Source organism: Rhea americana, unplaced genomic scaffold (assembly GCF_003343005.1).
Source record: "Rhea americana isolate MKP2758 unplaced genomic scaffold, rheAme1 scaffold_213, whole genome shotgun sequence".
In the NCBI taxonomy this organism is placed as follows: Eukaryota; Metazoa; Chordata; class Aves; order Rheiformes; family Rheidae; genus Rhea; species Rhea americana.
In genome coordinates, this window is record NW_028186289.1 from 986,896 (window position 1) to 1,009,621 (window position 22,726).

Genomic DNA, 22,726 nt, shown 5'->3' on the forward strand with positions numbered 1-22,726 from the left:
TCAGATGTAACGTTGGGTTCCTGTTGCTAAACTCCAGCGATGCCTAGAGAGCATTAATCGGCAGCTGAGTCTTGAAAGAAACCCCCATCTTTCCCCAGCAGAATGACTTTAAGCAGCTGCAGGAGGCTATAAAAGCCGAACGGTCTAACAAAGGGGCACGGACAAAGCGCCTTGGCTCTACCTCCTCCTTCCTCTACCAGGTAAGATACCGAGAGGGGGGAAGGAAAAAAAAATAGAAAGAAAGAAAAAAGCACTCAGTTCCTTTCTCCTGTCCCTCTCCTCTCCCTCTGCCCCCAAGCGCGCAGCGCAGGCTGCGGCGCGGGGTTCAAGCATCGCAGCCCGCCCCGGCTGCGCGGCGCCGGGCTTTGTTCGGCCCGCAGCCGGCACCGGCGGAGCAGCGCCCGGACGGGGCGGCGGGCGAGACCCGTGCCGAGGGGGCGCCGAGCAAGCGGCAGTTTCTGCGCGGGGTTTCCGCGCTGAGGGGCGGCGTGGCTGTCACGCCGCGCCCCCCCACCCCCACCCCGCCCAACGGTCGCTCCCCCCGCGCGCGCGCACCCCCAACGGTCAGAAACGGCCGCGGAGATTGGGGGGGGGACGGCGACAAACTGCCCTGGAAGTAGGCAAACACCGGGGACAGCTGCTCGCAACTCGCTCCCTGCGACGGAGCCGCCGCCCCGCCGCTTTCACCCCCGCGGGGCAACTCTGCCCCCCAGCCGCCGCCGCCGAGCTCGCCCCGCCGGCCCCACACTCACCGCCACCTCCAGCCGCCGCGCATCCCGCTGCCCGCCCAGCCGCCGCCGCCGCCGCCAGCCCCGTCCCAGCCCCGCCGCCGGGAGCCGGGAGCCGCCCCCCGCGCGGGAGCCAGCACCGCCCCGCGCAGGGGCGCGCCCGTCCCCCTCCCCGGCGGGGCACCGGCCGCCCCCGCGGGCGGAATGGTTCGCTCCCCGCAGGCCGGGGGAAGCGCGGGAGCGGGGCGGCCGAACGGGACCCGGGAGGGGGGGGGGATAGGAGAGAGGAGGAAAGAAGACGAACGGGAGACAGAGGGGGACGAACAACAATACCACGACCAACAAAAGAGAATAAACGGCGGAAATGAAGCAGGGGAAGCGGGGGGCAGCCGAGCGCCCTGCCGTGCCCGGGGCGCCGTGGCCGCCATGCTGGGCCGGCCTCGCAGGGACGCGAGCACGAGCCACGAGGCCGTTTCCTGCCCCCGAGAGGAGCTGCGAAAACAGGGCGGTTTCGGGGGGAAGGAGCGGGCCCAGTTTTTTCCTTGCCCGGGGTGAGGATGTGCTACCTGGGGCGCAAGAGGGGCRGCTGCCCTTCCTCCTCCTCCTCTTCCTCCTCCTCGGAGCGCCAGCACCCTGCCCAGCCCCACAAGGACAGCTCGGTGGGGAGCGAGTCTGGCGCGTCCCCAGGAGCCGTCGTCGTCCTGCCCCTCTGCCTCCGTTTGCCCGGGTGCGAACGGGGCRCTGCAACACGCGTGGGGGTCCAGGGGGGTCGGGGAGCGCTCAGGCCGCGCTCCGCACCTCCGAAACGCTCTGCAGGCTGCCGTTCCCGCTCCTTGCGTTCGTTCGGTCTCGTTCGTGCCTTGCATTTCCCAGGGGATAGCCTATTTGGCTAAAGCTTTTATTTACCACGATATAAACTTGTAATCGCTCGTTAGGCTCCGAGTCTAGGTTATAGAGTAACACAAAGAACCACAGGGCCTTGGCTGGCCTGATGTCTAATGCAGTTTACATATAAAAAGCAAAGCTTTTGAGATGAATAATTCTAATAAGCCAGACTCTAAGCAAGCCGCTCTCCTGTGATGTCTCTATGGATGTCTGAGTGACTCATCTGCAGTAGTGTTGAACCTGGCTCTTCTGTTTTGGTTGCTGAACAAACAAGAAAAAGTACATCCTATATAAAAGATAAAAGCATATACACGTAATGAATGTAAAGTTAAGGACCTCTCACAGCCGGAAGAAGTAAGAATGACTTTTAACCCTGACGGAGTCAAAAGCAGCCAGCCTTCCTTTCATCTCATGTGTTTTTCCTTTTCCCTTTATTTTAAGTGGGGGGAAAAAACTGTAAGTTRCAGTCTGCAAAAATCTCCCCAGAGATAACAAAGCCTAACAGTATGGAAAGGAGTAACTTTGTGCTTATGGATAAACGATGACTGTGAAAAGATTTAAGATATGCCAGTGAAATTGTTCCTTCAGTTAGTTCATACACACTAGTGGGGTGCTAGCAAAGCTCAGCTCAGGCAGAGCTCTTTGCACGTCTTTGCTCGCATTTATATATGCTGAGGAAATTGTACCTGCTTGAGCCAGTATCATCTGTGTCTTGACAGGAAAGAACAAAGAAAGAATATGGTTTATTTCTAAAATAACAGGAGGTACTCAAAAACAACCATCGTTGAGGCCATTAAATAACTTGGTAAGTTGGAATGTTTAACAGGCAAGAATCTGGGAATTTAAAAATGAAAACAACAACAAAGAATACTTATTTGGATGTTTTATGATTTGGAAATGCTTAAAATTAGCAAATAAGTAAAACTGCAAAAACTGAAGAGCTGAAAACAGTCTATCTACTCTTGTTGGAACAAACCCAACAGTACTGCTATTAAGGAAAGTTGGGAAGAAGGGTATGGAAACTTTCATGTGAGCTAGAGGTATGATATGGTTCAACAGYCAGCCTCGCTAAGTGCTTTCATGGCAGTTGTACTTCTACATCAACTGTATTATAGCTTAAGCATTATAACACACCAGCACCTATATGAACATTCTCATGGGGGCTTTTAAAATTCATTACCTCTGAGTATGCAAGCATGCCCAATAAAAGTTTAGTTTCCATGGTAATCCATACAAGTGAAAATCAAATGTTGGAACGTCTGCAAAAAGTGCATTTTAATCAGGAGCACTGACAAATGGCAGTAACGTTTCTTGGTACCYCATCAGTGACATGCTTCTATAACAAGGAAGGAGAGATCTCTGCAACCACTTCAGAAATGCCGTCATTCTTCTCAGAGCAGGCTTCCACACTCACAGTTGCTGCATTACCCGATCATTTAGCATTATAGATTTCATCTGCACAAGGGGTGGGCAYGACTGCTTTTCTGTCAAATGAGCCACAGCCCACTTGTGGGAGTGACTTTATGCTAGCTGCAGGAGGATGGCCAACACCTGGTCAGGCATAAAGCCTGTTGAGATAAAGCTATCCATTGAATACTTTGAGTGTAATTACTTGCACACAGTCTAGAGGCAAACCTGGTCTGTTTTCTTCCCTTTCCTGCCTTAATTCTTCATTATGGTTCCCACTCTGTGCTTTGCTTCCTTCTTTGGTGGACTAATGCAATTATTTGTGAAAATAAACAAAATAGTCCAGGTGAAAACTTTTCCTTTCCTGTTCCCACTGAAAAAAGGTCCAACAAGCAGCTGTATTAGTATGACTGATGAGGTGAGGAGCTGTGACACACAACAGCTCAGCAGCTATGGCTGAGACCAAGCCTATCTTCTGTGAACCTACTTTGCCACTAGGCAAAAACAGATTATTAAATTTCACCCTTTTCAAACAAGTATGTGGCAACAAGTGGGGCTATAATGATTCAGTGCTTTGCAGCGTGTAACCAGAACATTTTGAACTGCTGCCTCAGTGAAGAAGCACAGCTGTTGTTTGTCATTGCAGAATARTACTACACAATTGTCTATAGCTCAGAAAATGATAAAAAATTGTTTCCTCCAGAACTTCCGCTAGAGCTTCAAAGCAAGCTGAGATTCTTCTGTTGTAATTTCACTAAAACTTTTTTGAGGCAGTGTGGTAGGCTGGATCCTAGTTATTGAAAGAACTTGATTTTTAAGGCTTGTTGGGAATCCCTGCTAAACAAAAAGGCAACCTAGAGCATGACTGAATTCATCAGTGCCATAGTACCATTCTGGTAAAAAAAAAAAAAAAAAAAAAAATGTCCAAAAGTTACATTGGTTATTCAAGTTAAAATCTAAAATCTTTTAATCCAGCTTACAATACAGAAGAGTATCAAGTGAATAGGAAAATAAGGTAAGTTGGAGTTCAACCAGCAGAGTGTCCTTGTGATTTGGCCTGAATCTTTCTTAAGTTGTCACACAAGAGTTATCAACAAGAAACTGCCTAAGGAAAGTAAGTTACATGAGTAATCAAATTTCATGCTCCAGGGCACAAGTCAATTGCTGGAAGGGTCAAGAAAGGAATTTCATCACTCTCTTCCTTAGCACAGCCACAGTTAACTAGGTTGTATTCTGAACTTAAAGGATCAAAGTGGTATGTCCTGTGTCAGCTTTTTGTTGCACTTTCATGAGACTCTATCAATTTGCAGTGCAATAGTGAGGTCTGCTCTTCTTTTGATGATAACTGCTTAGCTCAGAGTATGGCTTTATTTCAGAACTTCCTTTAAAGAGAAAAGACTTTACTAGTTTAAGCAAATTTTTTTTTTTTAATAATGAATAATCACCTTAAAATGTCTCTATCAATAAATTGTACAACTCCAAATTACTCATACAAGTAGTGGTAATGTTGTTACAGCCATAATGGCCTAAAAATGTGAACAGGGCAAGGTCTTTAGGAATAGGTAACAGTTTTTATACGATATCCTTTTGGTCTAATAAAAGATCATGCTACTTCTTACTGAAGTAGAATATTTTAGTAATCAAAAGGATTTTTGCTAACACAGGACAGACACTACTCTGCCTCAAATCACAGGAGCACTACCCTATTAACTTGTGTACAGCTATCTGTGTTTGTAGCTGATTAATTGCTTCCCTTTGCTAGACTCAGCCTGTTTATGTGAATGGGGATGGCTTAGGATTTAACTATTCAACTCTGATACTGCACCTAAACTCACTTCAGTGGCATTAAAGCTTCTCTGTACATTAAGTATGTTTTTAGATAGTTTTATGAGCAAACATTTGAAAACTCCAAGGATTAGGCTCTACAGGCAATATTTCCCTGTAGCTGTTAAGCCAGTAAGTTAATGATTGGCAGAAGACGTGGTGCAAATGCAGTAGTTACACTGGTTCACAGTTACAGGGACAGATTAGCACTACAATTCATCTGGTACATGGTGGTCAGCTACAAGGGCATCTTTATCCTATGGTTGTCCTTTCTAGACCATCCTTTTCCCAGCAAGCACTGAATTGATTCTTAAGTTCCCATACACACCTTAGTCTAGGGACCTTGTGATTTGTCTTCRATGCCAAGCCAGAGCAGTCTTCTGCTCCCCTTTGGTACAGCCTGGGTAGGCTCTTTACAGAGAAGTCATATACTGTACTTTCTCTCTTACAGTCTAGGTCTGTACTGCTGTGACCACGATCCCACACACTTCCAATGAAATTCACACTGAGCAATGTAGGCTTAGGCCCACAGGAAGCAATAAAATATGTTTGTTGCTCCCGGAGTATCACAGGAAATTAACAGATGACAGTCTTTAACACATTGTTTTAATAAATTATAGTTTTGTACTCTAGTTTAAAGACCACTGTGAAATCTGAGAGAGGAAGCTGAGGGTGGTATCTCTTCTTTTTCATATTGCTTGTTTGCACATTGCCTTTTTTTACTTCTTTTTTGTACTACTGAAACCTTAAAACAGCCACAGCAGCATCCCAGCATTCAAAAGCAACACCATTCATTTTGGCTGCGAGCTCCCAACATCATCCTACAAACTTATCTAAGAACCCCTTAAAACAAATATACTTAGTTATACGCTTGGCTAACAGGACATGCATTAGGTAGCAATAAGAAAAAGGGACACAAAAATAGCCATTACCAGTGAGTCAATGACTGCATAAAGAGAAGAAAGAGTTGACAGTGGAYCCTCATTAAACTTAAGAATAGTTTKTCTTTTCGTCACTTGTAATACCTCAAAAGTTTAATGGGAGAAAAATGTTTCTTTATGTGTAATGCCCCAGATCTCKTCTTTTGCAAATGGAAGTTTCAGGTTCCTCCTCCTCCCTTCATTTCTAGAGAGGCTGCCAAGTTTTCTGAGAGCTAAAAGCAACAAGTTTCTGTTAAACGTTACTTCATGCTTCTGGTATTAATCTAATATAATGCTAGATGGGGAGGAGGGGGAGAAACAGTGAAAGCTTGTTTCCTGCCATGCAGTGGAAATCCATAGAAAAAAACAGATCTAACAGTAATTTTAACAGCTGGATGACTGCTTTAGCTTTATTTGCCATAGGAACATGCAACTACGTACTATTTGGCTAGAACAAGAAAACAGACATCAAGCAAAAGGAAAAATAAAAATAAGACTAGTAATTGTAAATATCCTGATTAAACCATCCTCTTCAACTAGGGAGGCTAGAAATATCAACACATTTTACAAATTGCCTTAAATTTCTGTTAACATTACTAATAAGAATGTTCATGGAAACAGAAAATATACAAAGAAATAGTCTTGCTAATAAGCACTTCTACAAATATTTACTTGGGAAGTGCTCCAGCAACCACTTTGAAAAGAATCTTAGCGGGTTTGAGATTCATACAATATCAAGATACTGAAATAAAACTCCGCAATGGAGATGTAGAAGCAAAGCACAACCAGCAGATTGTCAATAGATTGACATAAAGTTGGACATAACAGTCCTTTAGGAATTCGTAGGATGAAATACAGCCTTAGAAATTGTATGTCAAATAGCTTTTAGGAGTACCTAAAGATTACAGCCTGCTTGCTGATAACTTCTTGTATTCAGGCCTTATATTACCTGGATAAGTTCTTTTTTTGGGAAGAGCTTGCCTGTTTTTCCTGCTAATAATTTCTGGGTGGGAGATTCTCACAAATGTTGCTCTTTATCCTGACCATTAAAAAAAAAAGTTTATGTTCTCTTTGCATGCTTTTTGCTCAGCCTTTGCTCCACCTGTTTCTCACACACCATATGGCTTAAATCACAACGTATTACAGATGTCGAAATTGTTTTTTCTTTTGATGCAGAGAAAGATTAATACAGTCAGTACATGTGCTTAAATTGAACCCTGTTTTGTARATAAAACAGAGGTATGGTTTGTTTGTGCATAATTATACGGGGTAAACCTGTATGTATTCGGAAGCGTCTATACTGCAGCTTCTGATTCTGCACCTTAGCAAATAATCTTGATTACAATGCTTTACCTGCCCGCTGATGCGTGAGATYGATGGAGTGAACGTGACAGATGTTTTTTATTTCACTAGCTGCAGCCAACTGTTACACTCAAAGTGTTAATCATTTGCACCAGTCACAGACTTGGATTAAGCAACATGGAAGACTAAAAGACTCTCAGGGGCAATGATAGCAGAAAAAAATCCAGAACCTGACACCCAAAACACTAGGTAAAAGCTATGCTATGCAAACAGGAAGGCTTCTCTCAGGGCAGATAAACACAAGGCTGGAACATTTGATGGTTATAACTTGAAGGACTGATGGGTGAGAGAGACCAAAAAAAAAAAAAAAAAAAAAAAAAAAAAAAACCACCTTGAAAACAAGTGAGCGAACGAGAAAAGTTGCAGTGGATATTGCATTAGGAGAAAGTTTGAAAAGATGGAGCTTTGAAGCATATAGTATCTGCAGAAATGACAGAGATGTCTAACCAGAAAACTGTTTTCAGTTTCTTTATTCTGTGTTCATAAACTGCACGTATTTTAAGTCAACAGGATGATTGCCACTGCTTTCTCTGTCCTCCAAAAATTCCAGCTGGTATCGGCTTTTCCTTGTAATGGAAACAAGCTGGCAGAACTTCAGAAATTTGATAACAACTTATACAAAGAAAGGACAGCAATAGTTAGTTATACTTCACTATAGTATTCACCATAGTAATGTTGTGTCCCCCTCCTTCCTTTTTTATTTTTTATCTTTTTTTATGTTGTGTCCCCCTCCTTCCTTTTTTATTTTTTATCTTTAAGAGAAGCCAGCTAGAATTTAGCAGTGCGTATAAAGGTGCCACTTGCATCCTGTAGCAGTGCAGGAAGAGAATGTGAAAATGTAACCATAATGGAATTTGTTCAGGAAAGGATATCTAACAGCTCAACTTTCATCAAAAATGTCACGGCCAGGCAATACAAGAGCACTGGGAAATCATTAAGCTCAGGCAGATAGTTTCTAAATGCCTGAGAAACTGAAATGGGTGTTTTGAAAGATAAGGATATATGAGTAGTCCATTTCTTTGTCTGAAGGCACAGAAATCACCTACCCCGATAAACATTGCCTTAATAATACAAACACAACAAATAACCTAGGAAGCTGCATGAAAAAATATTGAATGATATGAAATAACCTTTTCATTTATAATTTATCAAATGATACATTTGCTTTTGATGGACAAAAGACAAATCCAGGGCCTCACAGTTCAAGTAATTCCTTCTCAGTCTGAACGTTGCATCTTTTCTGTTTACTTTTAGCATTCGACCCCAGTAGGACTGCAGGTTCAGTCTGCAGATTGTCCTAACTTTGCACATAATGCCAAACAGCATTGGACTAAGTTAGGGCTATGTGGTCTGCCTCACTTTACATGGATTTATGCTGGGGCTTACAATAACTAGAGGCTGAGTATCTATATAAATAGGTCACTTTTACTAAAAGAGAGAAAAAAATCTCTCCTTTAAAATTATTGGAGTTCCTCACTTTTTCCCCTCCTCTCCTTCTTTCCTGATCATATACAACTCAAGAAATGTCCTTTTGTTAGCTTTTCTGGGCTGGCAAGAAGCCCAAAGATCCAGCTGACAAAAATTTCCAGTCAGCAAAGGCAATGGGAGGAATGTCCTTTTCAGAGCCCACATTTCACAGCCTTGCTGTCACAGAGCCACTCGAAAGCTCCTCGCGGAAGAGCTCTCCATTTCGATTCGTTGCAAGCCGGATCATCCTTCCTCGGTTTGGTACACGTTGGTAAATGGCTCTCCTCACCCTCGCAGGTAGTTGCTGCCCAGTGCCTGAGTGCTGAGCAGCAGCAAAGGTCCCAACCTCAGCTCCCATCCGGGCAGYAATCCCAAGGTTCGGTGGGCTGACCCCCATCTCTCCCACCCCAAAGCCAGGCTTCTTAAATCCTGCTTTTGCTGTGTAGTGATCAGCTGAGTAGCTGCCCACGATGCACGGAGTCAGAGAGGCCTAAGGCACACAAACTGCTCTGGGTACGTAGCGTGGAGGCGGCCGTCTGCCTGCCGTGTCCCCCAGCCCGTGGCACAGCACCTGTAGCACGTGGCAGCACATACCAGGAGCAAAGCAACTTAACAGGACTTAGGGTATATTCAGCAAGAAAGGCCCTGAGTCAAATACTTGCAAGCTGCTATTAATCTTACTCCCATTCTGGAGTGTGTAGCAAATTTCTAATGTAAAGTAGTCAAGCATCTCATGGAAGCTGTTCAGTAGTTTGAGAAACCGCAGGTGCTGTGAGCAAACTTAAGGGTCTCCCTCATTGGATAAGATGAATCATTTAGTTTTTCTCTCCARAAAGCAATTTGGTACTTCTCAAGAAAATAAAGATCACAGTAAATAAAGGATTCAACAGTAGGCGCAGCAATTTACAGCAGGTCTTCACAGTAGAGAAGTGATTCCTTCTACAATCAGCACTTCATGTAATGTAAAGATAAGCACTTCTCGCACATTTTTCTTTCCCTAGCCTACAAAACAAGAGATCCCTTTTCTCTGCTCCTCCTCTTCCCCCAGTGGTCCTTTTGGTGTTTACCTCCTCTTATTTTGGATTTCCTGCCTGTGCCCTAGGGAAAGCACTTTCCTGTGAGAAACAAATGTCACATTGCCGATTTGTTTGGATGCCAATAGACTGAGTCTATCCTTTATGCGAGGCAAAGTTTTCATCTACCTGTTATCAGAATACTACAGTCCTAAGACTTTTTTTTTCCTTGCCCATTTTATTTGGGACTAGTTTTAGCAAATGAGCTTTATGGWCTGGTTTATGGAATGCTTCCATCATAGTCTTTCTGATCCCTAGCAGAGACATTATTTCTATTCATTAAATTAGGATAACTAATCTTTCAGATACATGAAAACCTAAATTAGACTAAATCTCAAAATGAAATCAAACATTAAACATTTTTGAAAACATTCCCACTTTCTGTAGGGTCTTGTGTAGCACAAATCTTTTCTGTAGTTGTATTAGACATTTTGCTCTGAGAAGGGGAGAAAAGCAAGGGAAAACACTCCCTATCTCCGCAYATGCACAGAGAACAGTGCAGAGCAGCTCAGCTAGAAGCATCTACACACAGCAGTATAAAAATGCTGAGGAGCAGTTTCTGAAATTACAGAAGGACAATCTTGCTGGCAAATAAAACCTAATTATTCATGGAAATGACAGTTATTAGGACATGGGAGAAAAAAAATSATAGATGGAAGGATTTAAGACTTGCATCTGATCAGGTCCCAGGAGATGTGTCTGCTGTGATGGTTGGGACCCAAAACCTGTTTCACCCCCCAAACACAGATTAGAAGCTTTTTTTCCTTCCTCAGTAACTGTAAACTATTAACCTCTGGGCTGGAAGCTTGCCAAGGCTGCAGAGCCACCACCCGAGACTACTTGCTGACACAGTTTTGAAGTGTTTGGAAAGGACAGAGGTGCTACTTTTCTTCTCTGGCTCTGCAGAGTGCAGGAGATGCAACATAATTACGCTGTRAAGACAGAAAAATCATTTTTGAAGGATGACAGAGAAATGTTTCTTTGTATGCGCGTWCAAGGTATGGATGTTATATCAAACCCTTATACTTCAACAGACCTAATTGTAGCAGAGTGCTAAAGCCTAGCTAAAGAATGAGGAAGGATATATTGCTTGGTATGTTTTCTTTTAGAGATCTTCAGGGTTCTTGGTACTTAGGATATTGAAAATGCCTTAGAGCTCTTTGCTATCCTCATGTGGTATAAGAGATGGTAGATCACCATGGTTGCAACAGCACAACTGTGGCACACAACAGTTTGTGGCTTTGAATACGTTGTACTAAAGGTCTTCAAGCTGTTATAGAGCATTGGGGAGTGTTTTGTGGCTTGTGGTATGTGCAGGATGGGTGATTTGTGGACCTTAGAGGACTAACCAGCTATTACCCCTGTGCTTGTGGGGGACTGGATTCGATAACCCAGGCAATCTATTCCATGTACAATGTGCAGTATTTTATACTGCTTACCATTTTATGTGAAATAAGTGTTTGCCTTCATCATATTCGCACTTTGAAAGCTGACTAAAAATTGTCTTTTTACATACAAAAGGATGTTTTCATACAAAATATTCAAGACCCGCCTGGATGCAACCCTGTCTAACATGCTCTAGGTGACCCTGCTGAGCGGGGAAGTTGGACTAGATGATCTCCAGAGGTCCCTTCCAACCTTACTGATTCTATGATTCTATGAAAAGTCTAGAGGTTTAACTCTAGGTGATGCATTACAGAAAGCTCTGAAAAGCCAGTACTCTGGCCTGCATATCACCAAAGACCTGAGTTAGAGAAGAATACAACAGAATTATGTGCAATATTGCTTCAGTTTTATCTTAAGCCCATCCCCTTTATATTGCCTGCGATAGAGGTGTAAGAAGAATCAGTGTACTGAGCGTTTAGGGATCATTCACGGGACTAACACAACTTAGCATCAGACAATGGTTTAATAAGTCAGACTCAGCTGTACAGCACATTACATGGAGCCTGTTGACACTTTAAAGTGAGAGAAGCTATCTATGGGAGGAACTGAAAACAGTTCTTGAACTTTGTCTCAGTTGCAGCCCAAACTCATTATATTAGAAATCTCTTAAGATCATGCTTACAAATAGACTATCAAAGTCTCCTTTTCAGATAAAGACATAACTGACAATCTTTCTGTCACAGCTAACCAATCCATGGTAAAACTAGTCAACAAGTGAAAATCATGCAAAAAATCTGGTCTCTTCTACACAATGAGTTTGCAAGTGTGAATAATAAAGTAAGTAAATAAAAATAATATGTAAAGCTCATTCAAGAGAGACAGCAAGTGGGACAGTAGTACTCAGAAGATATGCAAAGGTTTGCAATGGTCCAGCTAACTGTATAATCAAGAGAAAAGGCAAACCTTGAAATCTAAGTGCAGATCTCACTATGTCAAATTCAACTCCAGAGTAAGTAAATATGTCTGTGTAAAGCCCCCTCAGGCTAGGGCGCTTGATTTGTATTTTATTCTGACCTGACTTTTCTCTTTAAAATAATGTTCATTTGCATTTTTTGCATAGAAATCTGAAGTAGAATTCCCTGTAAAAAATTAACTTGCTTAACCAGCTAGAAGCAGAGATTTTGCCATCACAATAATGGGGAGAACCGTGATCATTACCTTATTCAGAGCTGAGCAGTTGGCCAATATTTCTGGGTCATTTCTCTCTGGCAGACGGACAGGTGATGGAATCTGGTGCTATGTTTTTCTCATACAAGTGCTTTTGATTTCAAAGCAAGTCCATAAACACTCATTTCCCAGTATMAGGGAGACTATCAGAGCAGGTAGCACCTCACTTGCTCACTGAGTTCCAAGAATCCGACTCCTGAAAAACTCTCTGGTTTTATTCAGAGTCAAGCTGCAAGTATTTCTTTTTGCTGGGACCTTCTTGATGCCTCATCTATGCGCTTCTCTGATGTCTTTCCGGATTCTCTCCGGCATGAACAATAGTCAGCCACCTGCACATTAACTCAGCCTATTATCAAACCCACCACCCACGCAACACAGATTCTTGCCCAACTTTKTATGTACCCTCATTTCTGGGGTGGTGGCTCCTATTGTTTCAGCTATCTAGTCCATAAAGCTTAATTGCACTTTGCAGTTGACTCAGATGAAGGGTGGTTGTTACACCCACTACCTTCAGCAAGACTTCACACAACTGCCAGCAGCACTAGATGTGCATTTTTAGTACTCAGACAAGCTCAGACAAGTCATTGCAAGTATGTCCCTCAGAGCTACTCAAGAGGACACGAACCACGGACAGCAACTCAAGTGTTCTCAGACACACAAACATGTTCCCATAAAACTCCTGGAGCTGCAGATCTTCCTCTATCTTCCAACAGTAAAGAAGCACTGCATTTAAATGGACCGGTTCCTTTTTCCTTGACAAAGGTAGTATCCGAGTACCACAGAGAAACAGTCTCTTCCACTTTTCCTCTCGCCCTTTAAATCACCCTCTCTCTCCAGCCAATTCTCTTTTCCAGTTAAGCCTGCCAATCTCTCTGCTGCCAGAGCTGGATTTTTCATTACGGTAGATACGTAACTTTGTGAACTGCAACTCCACACATTTCAAAATTAACCTGTGTGATCAGCTAACCTCATTTGACAGGCACAGCATAGCCAGAATGTTTTGAAAAAAATGGGATTTTTACCTTTTGGTCAAAGCTGGCATTTTTTTTTGCAGTGAGTTGAAGCTGTTTTCATATTCTAGAGAGCTAGGAGCTGTGGGACACCCACATTCAAGCTCCTGCTGAGTCCATCTGAGAGAGTCTGGGGTAAAAAACTCTGCTCTGAATTAGGTAGAACTACCATTTTAAAGCAGGGTGCATCTTATGACAGCACAGTTTCTGGTACAATGAAACAAATGTCCACAGRTTAAAAGATCCCATTAGACTAAACAAATTTCAAGATCTCTAAATTTTCTGAGAAGCAACTATCATACTTCAGCAGTAACAAAACCACAGCACTAATAGCAACAGAGTTCAGGCAGAAAACCTTTAGGCTTTCAGTGTTCACGTGATATTTCCAGGCTTGTGGCCATGCTTCAGAGTATCAATCTTTTGGGAACTGATTCGTGCCAACCTGGCCCTCCCCAGCTTGCTCAGGTTCTTCCTCTGCAGCGACGCAGCAAGGCACGCTACCCTTTGTGGAGTGCAGCAGGATTCTCCGACTGCAGCRGGAAGCTCATCTCCCTGGGCCACGTGTCTGTACTGTGGCCGATGCCTCAACACGACTCTGCCCTTCAGGACAGCCCTTTAATGGGCTTTAATGCCTCTTTCCTAACACTACAGAATTGGGTCGGTTCCCAAACCAATGAACAATCCTTGTTTACCTAATGACACTAGTCTGACCTAGAACAAAGATGTCCTTTCATTGACCCATTTGGCACAGGAAATGCATCAGCTTCTTCAAAGTTTAAAACATGCATTTGGAGCTTTTCCATTTAAAATAGAGACTTGCGTGAAAGCTCCTTGCCAAGACCTGCTTTGTGGAACACGTGAGGGAMCATGGCGCAATATGAATAAATGAGCTGCTTCCTTGCATGAGGGTGTTGATAGTCCTCAGCATGGCAGTCAYGCCTGGCAGAAATCTCACCTGGCACCTATTTTTGTCAAACAACAGGTCATAACCCTGAGGCAACACGCTGTTCAGAACAGACACAAGTAAATTGCTCATGCTAACAAARAAAATGGAACTTATGAGCAGGCTCTAGAAATTCTAGGGAAGTTTTATCTGATGACTGATAAGCAGATTGCAAAAATGTGTAAGTACTTCTGGGAAGTACCRGATCCCAGAACTTGTCCATCCCAGGAAATTGCCCCATCATTAGGCAAAACAGTCATGCTCCCTCTTGCTTTCTCTCTCTGTGGCTTGATGACTCTTCCTTCCTTTTCTGGCTAAATCATGACTCCACATGAACAGGTGAGGTGACGAGTGAGTGCTCACTGGATAAGCAAATTAGCTGGCACAAGAGCTGTAAGGTTGAGATACCTCAGGCARGGGAGGAAGCTCATGCTGAACTCCCAGACGAGAGGTGCACACTGCCACAACTCAGAAGAGCACAGCAAGTCYTCTGTGTACAGAAGGACAACATAGGTACCTGAGCTCAGGCCATAAAACCTCATGCCAAATATTTAATCATGTCAAAGCTGTGAACATGCCTGATGTACAGGAATTTTTGACACAATCTTGTCAACAGCCCTTCCTTAGGTGCTCGCTCTCTCCAGTAGGCTACAAAGCGCCCTTTGGGGCACCTAGACCAGGGCTGCATCCAAGGGCTGGGTACCTATAAGTTAGGCATGTTGCAACTCAGTGTTTCTGTGCCTAAACTGCTGCTGTGGTAATGGCTTGCAATGTAATGAAGATCTGCAAGAGATTTGTACAGGTAACTACCAGCTGGGATCTTTCTAACTTTCAAGTGCTCAGTTTTCTTTTAACAAGATTTTTAATATACACTTTGATATGTTTTTAAGAGAATTTTTTAAAATGTGGAAATAGCATTACATAGAAACTTCAGAACTGAGCACAGACCTCTATTCTCTGGAGTCAAAGATAAAATAGACTTGTGAACCAATGTCACATCTCTGCTTTCARCAGGTGCTAACACTTTCCTCTGAAAAGGCTCAAAGAATTTGACTTACAAGCATGTGCATTTCCCACCTCAAGTTCAGTAGCCTTTGGTGACATGTTCCAGAAATTCAGCCTGAGGCAAATGTCCCATTACAGAGCAGTTCATTCTTGCCTTTTGAGCTTATCAAGTCTTAAACCACTGACTGGAAAGTTACAGCAGCCCTGAATGCATATATTTGTACCTCCTCTTCCTATAACAATATAGTGCTCCTCAAGGAATGGCTGATAAAGCATGGATTCTTATTGTACTTTAAAAATAGGTAATCTGGACTGAAGTGAGTTTTAGCCATTCAATCATACTGTGAATGGGCAGAAAAAAAGGAGATGACTTGTCAGCATGGTCTCCCCAGGTCTCCCCATAATTATCTGTGCCCTCTGGAACCTCTCATKACACCAGCTGACTTCAGAAACATCAGCATCCCAAAGCCAAAATGTACAGAGCCAACAAAGGGCATAAGCTCACCTTCACAGCGATACGGTAATCCTTCACACGAGGCACCCACACTTCTCGAGTTTAATCATTGCTTTCAGAAAGCTGGGGTCAGCATTCAGGCCTCCCTTTATGAAGACATACTAAACCCTTCTCCGGATCAGAGCACACGCCCGAGGCTGCTGGAAGGCAGAATAACTGTACGGATGGAGCCAAGGCACACTGATATTGCACCAAGTCTATTTGGAGGCTTGGCCTCAATTAGCATATAAATGAAGTGATACAGGCAGCCCCGGCTTGCCAGAAAATGAGACAGACTAATCTCCCCAGTTTGGCAGCTCTTGAGAGCATTAGTTTGTGAATGAAGAGCCAAGCACTCCTCACGCCAAGCTGGGACCAGCGCTTACAGCTAATTGCCTTTACATGGCTAAAGCAGGTCCTGAAAAGTAGCGAAGCAGACGAGCACTTTTACTGCTTTCAAATTAAGCTTCTATTGTAGGAAAGTGACTTTTAAGATACTTATCCCAGCTCTATTAGAACTGTAGCATTTCACTTATTGCACRTAAAGGCCCAGATGAGATGTGGTATAGCCTTCCTGGTCAAGAGTGCTGGCTGTTAACAGTGTGCTTGACTTGGTTCCAAGTAAAGGACAAGGAACTGAAAGTCCATAGGAAAAATGATATGGAAGAGATGTGACCACATAGCTGCTGAGCTTGGATACAGGCAGGAATTTTACTTACTTCCAAAGCTTTATTAGGATGAAAAATAAGAAAACAAAAATAGAAACAAGGACTTTGAGAACTGGTTCACAAGAGTTCAGCKGGAATGAGTGCTTGTATTTATTTGTACAGCCTGGGCAAGCCTTTTAAGGTATTTCAATTAAGACAGAGGAGAAAAGGCTTGTGTTTTTGTACAAATGCCTTCCACATTCATTAGGGTTTAGCTTGCCTTCTTTAAATATTTTCAATTGTCAGGGGCTCTGCTCAGACGCAAAAGCAGGGAAATATAAGCATAAAGGCACGTAGATTTTTCCAAGAGCAATGCAATCTTGCTCCTATAGCTACATAGTCTACTTTGAGGAAGATCAAATTTCTAGGGGAGAAAATAAAAAATTTTTAAGCATAGGTAAAATGGAAAAGGAAAAGCAGTGCCAGGCTAAAATGATCTCTCTCTCTCTCTCTTTTTTTTTTTTTTCATTCAGACATTTTAACTCTGGTTTCAATAAGCTGACTTAAAAAAAAAATACATATCCATTCTCCATTTACAGTAGCAATCTGAGTCAAGGCTGAATGTAGCTGTCTCTTTTGTYCTCCATCCTGAGATGAACACTTCTCTTAATTAAAAGGGTGGAGGTRCAGGAAAATCTTATAGATCCCAGGGAGGTCTCTGAACTCCAAATCTYTTTGCATCCTTCAGCTACCCTATGTTTTCTTTGTACACCAAATTAGTCCTTKCTCCTCCTCTTAAACTTCAATTCAGTCCCTTCCTATCACGCTGTAGCAGCTGCAAGTTAGAAATGCTCAGGTGACTCATTCTTTGCAAGTGCTCCAGCCCTCATCTTCAGTACAGGATCAGTCAGCTGCTCCATTTCTGCACTTTTTTTTTTTTTTTTTCATGTTTTGCTCTTTGGGCATGTGAACACACAGATTCCTGTAAAAATCCACAGTCATTACCTTGTCCTGGACTTCCTTTAGCAGTCAGGATGGTAAGATCCTATCTGTTGCTCCCAAATAGAAACAAGATAATTTGAATAACTGCTTTTTCTGTGACGTAAAATAGTTGAACAACCTTAATAAAAAGCAGGAATGATAGCTTTGTCTACTGCTTGCAAGAGCTAGAAAGTTTAGCAACTCRGTTCAAAGAAATATGTGAAGTTCAGCTCGATTCAGTGAGATAAATTCACATTAATGCCCACAAAACAGGTATCAAATATAAATACTTCTTGACAAGTCCCCCTTGCCCATTTCATTAACGTTACCCTCCCACTAGACAATCTGCTTTCCTGGTGAGACATTTCTGGCACAGCCTGTGTGTGAAGGGTGGATTCTGATATTGCTTTCTGGAAAATATCCCATTCAGGTTTCAACAAGGGAGAAGTATTTCATTGAGGAGTTAATATTTGCTTTCCCCACCCTCCACCCCTCCCCCCCAAAAAAAAAAGAAAAGAAAAAAAGGAGCAAAGTGGCTCATCAAAAAAATGAATATAGCAGCAGAAAATAATCTCATGACTCAGGATTGAACCAAAATTATGATGCAAATCTACTAGTGACTCCAACTTGAATCTGTTTAAATTAAAGGGCAAAACTGCGCTTGTTCTTGTTGCAATGTGCAAGACCTAACAAGACCTGAGCTGAAACAGTGACATAATTTTCCAGTTGCCCCCACAATTTGCTTTCTTGTGGTCAGAGCCTATGGGCAGCTCTAACAAAAGAGAGTTCTGCTTCCAAAAATTTTCACTTTGTAAATACATTCTTGTTTTATCTTGTGTAAAATCACCTCCAGGATTAGAAACCTTTTGTAATCATGATCTATAGTTTGGAAATTGCAACTATCGGGATTATGAGGTAAAGATACTAGTTCTGTCCTGAACTCACCCACAGAAAGTCTGGCACAGTTTACTTCATTAAACCTCATCTCTCCCTTTTATTCTCCCTTCCTACTTTCAAAAACAAGAAAAAGCCAAACCAACATAACTTAGGAGAGCAGCAATCGTGTCAATTAGGAGGAGCTTTGGTTTGGTTTCTATCATCTCAGCACTGCTAGGGCCASCTCTGATGGGCTCTGCTCAGCTGAGCCCTTCTTGGTGCTTCATAGCAAAACGAGACCAAGCAAACCCAACACTACTTTATAGGCTTAATCTACCTTTTCAAATGTGTTAGGTAATAAGCTGCAAAGGGAGTCTGTTACTGAAGTGCTGATACTCTTTCTGGCTCCATTACAGAGTGCATGACTAATGACCTTCAGCACAGGACACAGCCTAGGGATACGTGCGTCGTATTGCCGTTACCCCGCGAACAAGCGCCTTGTAAGTCTCTCTCATCTGAYGTGATCTCCAACCTTTGGCTCACCCCAATTTTAATCGCTTTTCCTCTCCGAGGGCCAGGAAGCAGCAGAGGCATGCTAACGGGTCGGCCACCTTCCCCCTGGGAAACCACTGCCACAGAGGCAGCCTGTCACGCAGCAGAAGAGGTGGCACCATCAACCCCCTTCTGCTCCCCTCTATTGCCACCACAGCTGCATCCAGCCCTAACACCAGCTTGTGCCTCTTAGGCAAGGATAAATGGTAAAAATTCGCAAACTTTCACTAAGCCTAGCTACTTCTAATGAGCCTTCTTGTATCTGTTGCTTGTGGGAGCGAGTGTTAAGAAACCTTAGGAATAAGGCTGATTTTTCATTCAAAAGGCACTAGTGTGCAAAACATTAGATCTCAAATAAACTAGCAATCTTCTGTGATGTTCACCACTAAATATAGAGACTAGCTGCAAAATAACAGCCAGATTTCAGCTATAAACAGACCAAGTTTTATAGTAGGTTTGTATCTATTTCAGTGAAGTTATTTATTCTACAGGGAAAATGTTATCTGTAAATCGGYGGGGAGGGGAAAGGAGAAAGGAAGTCCCACTGGTGTTGCTAGAAACAGCTTCACTTCTGAACTAGGGTAAGGACTCCAAAATTATCACTTCACAAAGCCACAAGTTTGGAGAGTCCTCAAGAAAATCACGCATTTTTACAAAAGATCTCAGAATTCAGCCACCAGGATATTTAGAGCTACTTTCCTGTCCTTAAAAGCACACCCTGTTTTTCATTTCCTGGCTAGCAGTGGGAAAATAAACAGAGATACGGAAATTGCAGCCCAAGGTAATTACGAATAGTATGTGTTTTAATGTCTGCATGAGGCGGTGAGGTAAACAGAATGAAAAGTGGACTGAGAAAAAAAGATCAACACTTTTGAATACAAAAAGGAKGAGAAGAAAAAGAGACTGCCCAGGTAGAAGACTAATAGAAGAATCAAAGCCAAAACCAGAATATTCAGATTAAAAAAAATCTGTTAAGAAAGAAGAATCTATGTAAGGCCATAATTTCTGTGCAGCCTGAATATAAACTGTCTATATTAAATGAGCAAATTTTACATGGTAAGTTGCTGTATGAGGGTAAAGTACACAGTTTCAACATGGGTAGCGCTCTAATTGAAGGAGGCTTCTAAAGGAAAACCAGTGATAGGTCATCTTTGTCCAGTTACTAAAACATGCTGTTTCCTTGTGTTACCTGTTTTGCTCCTCAGAAAAGTATAGCTTCTTCCACAGCTAAAAATGAAAAGCAGTCTTTCTTTGGTTTCTATAAAATTATTTCAAATGAAAAACAAACGATGAGGTATTCTTTTTGTTAATTCTCAGACTTCTCCAAAACAGAARTGTTGATGAAATGGTCTGAAAGCTGAATCAGGAGCACACCCCCTTAGCACCAAGAYAGGAAACTCTTCCAGAAGTTCCAGCCTGTAGGATCCAGGAAGACCAGCACATCCTTCTGAGGTGTACAACGGATATTTCATTTTCCTTGAAAAAGTCCATTGGTTCCTTCCAAAGATAAAATGTGGACCTATAGGAGCCACAGGTCTGCAAATCTTAGATTATGCCAGCCATTGATTCATCAGTTCCTTGGTTTCCTCTTCCCCCGTGACCTAMTTTCTTTTTAATTGGATCCAGCAATAACACTGGATTAAAGCAATAACAGAAAAGTAAGGTAGTAAAAAAAGGAAAAAAAGGGGGAAAAAAAAAGCATCTTTTGCTCATCATGTCCTAAAAAGGTGCCATCACCTCAGCCATTCAAAAAAGCCTACCATCTGTCATGCCAATAAATGTGCATTTCCTCTTTTGAAAGCTACTGTGAACCACATAATAAACATATTATAGTATGTTGTCCCCAGCTGAAGTTATACTAAAGTTTTAAAACTAGTAGCATGTCTTATTTTTCACCATACAACATACCAGGAACTCTGTTGGTTTTGCTGAAAATAGTTACATGGGCCTTAATAAGGAAGAGTAAAATATATTTCTTCCCCATGCAATGCAGTTTTGCATCGTAATTGTACTATGTCATTTCCAAGGTGTATATTTACAGTTTTAAGTAGCATAAGTGGCTTCTGAAGACACTATGACAATCAGTGATGACAGGTAGAACTGCTGTAAGAAATCTTCTGCTTCCAGATCCCAACTTAAAAGAACGTCCCGTTCTTTTTGTTGCAGAAAAACAGCAAGCAGAAGAAGCCTCTGTGCCAAAAAGGAATGCTTACCGGAAATCAGGCTCACAGTTCTCAACTTTGCCTGTTCCCAGACTTAATGGCAYAAAAAGTAGTCAAAACACAAAAGCACAGAGGTGGTGTGATTTTGAAATGAACCTGCATGAGCTTCACTGGCCAATAAAAATAATCTCCCCCCCCCCCCTTTTTTTGTTGTTTTCTCAGCACTGTAATTTCTTCTGCAAGACTGGACAATTATTTCAGGAGCTAGATTAGTCTATTCATTTTCCTCCTTTGAAGCGCCCATGCAAAGGTAGGCAGATAGTTTTATCGCTCAGATAACAAACGCTTGGCAGAATAGGAAACAAGAACTCTGAAACCACCACCTTGCAAGATAAGGTTTTAATGTTGATTTTATCCCTTTGATTTGAGTGTGGAGGGGAGGAGATATAGTAGATAAGATTTGCATTAAGGAATTTAAGTCTTTAACACTAACTAAAGCTAGCATTTAAACCCTTACATTGTCTCCTGTTTTCTCTGATTCTTGATTTTACTCTCTTGTCTTGTAAAGACTCCATGACTGGAATCTTTAATCTATTTGTCATACAATAAATACCATATGTAAATTGCTTTACCTTGCTGTTTGTCACTTGTATTAGATACTGTCTAATAATATAACCCTGGAACATGCTCTGCACTCCTTCATGAAAACTGCTCCACAAGAAAGTTATTTTCTTAGTGCTATCACTAATAGCAAGTATCACTTTAAAATAGCTCCAGATTTATTAGTAAAAACACATCAGTTTGTGGGGACTRAATGTGCAAAATCAGATGAAACTTGACAAATCATTTAGGCCAAATAAAAGAGCAAAAAACCTCAAACCATATATATTTTTCCTAAAAGTAAATTTAGGAAATAAAGAATTTAAAAAAWTTAAAACGAAAGTGAAATATTTTATTCATCTCTAACACAGCATTTCTCCATACTTTAATTTACCTAATGAATGGGTAAGTTTGTTTTGTGCACTTCTCTTGATGGACTCTTCCAAGGAAATCTATTAGGGTACTAAAAGAAGAGCAAACCTATAGACATGTTTTAGGCTGGCTTTCTGGAAGACAGAATAACAACATTTTAATACTGCCTAAGTCACTCAGAGTCCATCAGGGTCACATTTCAGAAGAATGCACTTCCATATTAGGATTCCTCCAGTAGCAAAGCTTTCTGATCATTGCTAGCTCTAGAAAGGACAGTCAGCACTGCTGTTAGCCACACAAACAGTTCCTTTGGCTATGCAGGAAAAGGCTTCCAAAATAGGCTACTAAGAAGTCGTCCAAGCAGGGATTCATTCTGCAAGGAAGTTTTGGCCTTGAAGGAWTTTTTAAGTTGACAAGTTGCATTCAGTTTTCCAGAGCTGTCATGCCATATGGTTTAAGTGAATTTCAAGTGTTATCTTTTATCTCAGCACATGAGCTGAAAGTACATCCTGCCAAGACTAGGAAATTCAGTCAACTAGTAATATTTGTCATCAGAGACTTGAAGCAAACAACTTCATTTTCTAGAAGGACTTTCTTGTAAGGATTATAATGGGAGAAATATCCAGCACTTTACCTGTCTTTTCAAAAAAGCATAGCAGGTTTTCCATTTGCTTTTAACTAGCAGGTTGTACTTTTAGATATTTATCCAAAACRAGACTTTGTCATCATCTTTTTAAACTATTTCCTTTTTTTATTACTACTTCCAACGTTCCATGCCTGCAATAAGGCAAAAAGTGTACCTAATG

The 22,726-nt window shown here is 42.1% G+C and overlaps 1 protein-coding gene and 1 long non-coding RNA gene across 8 annotated transcripts in view; one reads left to right on the forward strand and one right to left on the reverse strand.

The window, feature by feature from the left end:
• PHLDB2 (pleckstrin homology like domain family B member 2) overlaps nucleotides 1–823 on the reverse strand; it is a 70,466-nt gene extending 69,643 nt beyond the window's left edge. For 6 of the 7 annotated variants that reach the window (XM_085304929.1, XM_085304930.1, XM_085304925.1 and 3 more), the window contains exon 1: nucleotides 753–823. The gene's annotated coding sequence lies outside the window, so the exon portion shown is untranslated. The remainder of the gene's footprint in view (nucleotides 1–752) is intronic. The other variant, XM_085304931.1, reaches the window with a different exon arrangement.
• On the forward strand, nucleotides 45–21,579 carry LOC146595877 (uncharacterized). Its single transcript, XR_014895841.1, has 3 exons — nucleotides 45–200; nucleotides 18,651–18,734; nucleotides 20,104–21,579. It is a non-coding gene; the product is annotated as an uncharacterized LOC146595877 (long non-coding RNA).
• Nucleotides 21,580–22,726: the final 1,147 nt, after the last annotated feature.